This window comes from Hylobates moloch, unplaced genomic scaffold (genome assembly GCF_009828535.3).
Source record: "Hylobates moloch isolate HMO894 unplaced genomic scaffold, HMol_V3 SCAFFOLD_6499, whole genome shotgun sequence".
NCBI classification, from domain to species: domain Eukaryota; kingdom Metazoa; phylum Chordata; class Mammalia; order Primates; family Hylobatidae; genus Hylobates; species Hylobates moloch.
Window position 1 is genome coordinate 1 of NW_026658774.1, and position 1,997 is coordinate 1,997.

Consider the following 1,997-nt stretch of genomic DNA (forward strand, 5'->3'; position numbering starts at 1 on the left):
TACTCAGGAGGCTGAGGCAGGAGAATCGCCTGAACCCAGGAGGCAGAGGTTGCAGTGAGCTGAGATCCTGCCACTGCAATACAGCCTGGGCAACAGAGTGAGGCCCTGTCAAGAAAAGAAACAGAAATAAAGAAAGAACGAAAGAAAGAAATAAAGAAAGAACGAAAGAAAGAAAGAAAGAAAGAAAGAAAGAAAGAAAGAAAGGAAGAAAGAAAGGAAGGGAGGGAAAAAAGCCAAAAAAATTAGCAGGTTAGTAGAAATATAATGCACACGAGAAGGATAATCATGAAGACGATCTGTATTCCAGAATAGTAAGGGAGCCTATTCCATTAGGGAGCCAGCCGAAAACATCAGATCCCGGTTCACAACCCAAGGTGTGCTGTCACGTGCCTGTAGTCCCAGCTGCTCGGGAGGATTAGTAAGGAGGTTTGCTTGAATTCATGAGGTCGAGGCAGAAGCAACCCTGATCATGTCCCTGTACTCCAGCCCGGGGGACAGTGAGACCTTGTCTCAAAAACAAACAAGAAACCCCACAAAGCCAGAGAACAACAACAACAAATTTTCGCCTCACTCTGAAATGACAGTGGCAAACAGCACTTTGCTATTGGAAAATTGAAAGAAAAACACTCCCTCTTGCTGTCAACCTGCCCTCTTGCTCTCACATGTCTGACCCATGGCTTAAAATGCCCAAAAGCTGATGTACTCAATTTCACTTACCTGTTCTGCACCTGCTGTGCACCAGCATTTATTTTTGTGTGGAGGAGATCACCATGCATGGTCCTATAAATGTCTAACGGTATGGAGTGATGAAGGGCAGTGTCTTTTAGGATATTTGGAGAGAGATACATATATATATATATATCTATCTGTATATCTATATATGTATATACCTGAAGAAACCAACCATTACATGTATATATGTAAGCGGAATCCTTCATCACAAGGATAAGGATGTGAAGAAAACCAGGTTCTTTTGTAACCCTAAACGTTCTAGTCTGCGAATCACAAGCCATTATTTGCAGAAGGGTGCCCAGGCTCCAGCTGGTCGCCGAGGAGTTGCTCCGCAATGGAGGCTAAGGACCAGCTTCTTTGGGAGAGAACAGATGAGGCAGCGGGAGGGAATAAAGGGAGAGGCAGACGTCACTTCCCCTTGCCGGCTCCGGCAGCGGGAGGGTCGGCTGAGTTGGCGGAGGGTGGTGCGGAAGAGCAGACGGGGACTGGGAAAGGCACTGTCGGTGACATCACGGATAGGGCGACTTCTATGTAGATGAGGCAGCGCAGAGCCTGGCTGCTTGGCCACATGCTGCTTCGCCACGAAGGAGTTCTCGTGCCGTGGGAGCGGGTTCAGGACGGCTGGTGGGACCTGAGAGTCCCAGCTGTGTGTCAGGGCTAGGAGGGCTCGGGGGTGCGCGGGGCAAGTGACCGTGCGTGTAAAGGGGGAGGCGCGTGAGGCCGTGGCGGGGCGGAGGCGCAGGAGCTCATACTTACCTGGCAGGGGAGATACCATGATCACGAAGGTGGTTTTCCCAGGGCGAGGCTTATCCATTGCACTCCGGATGTGCTGACCCCTGCGATTTCCCCAAATGTGGGAAACTCGACTGCATAATTTGTGGTAGTGGGGGACTGCGTTCGCGCTTTCCCCTGGCTTTCTTTCGTGGTTTGAAGAACAGGCTGCCCGTTAAGCGTTCCTGCTGTCTTCCGTTGGTTCGCCTCTATTGGCGGCGCCCTTGAGTCTTACTGTTGCCGTCAGGAGGCTGCAAGGTAGCAAGTGGCACGTCGCCGTCCTTCTCCTCGCTGGAGAAGTAAGAAGTGTCAGCCGTTGAGTTGTGTGCGTCAGCCTGTTTATCACCAGCTAACCAGCGCGAAGGCTGCATAGCTCTTCCCTTTCAACGTAAGGCTGCTTATGGCAGAAATTGAGCCATGGTCTCCAGTCTCTTGGGTTCTCACGCTCCGTAGGGTCCAGCCCCACAGGGTCTGTGGGGCTCTCCCCGTGTGCA

General features: G+C 51.2%; 1 non-coding gene across 1 annotated transcript; it reads left to right on the plus strand.

The window, feature by feature from the left end:
- The first annotated feature begins 1,480 nt into the window (after positions 1-1,480).
- LOC116465578 (U1 spliceosomal RNA) lies at positions 1,481-1,644 on the plus strand. The gene has a single exon (XR_004247225.1). It is a non-coding gene; the product is annotated as a U1 spliceosomal RNA (small nuclear RNA).
- Positions 1,645-1,997: the final 353 nt, after the last annotated feature.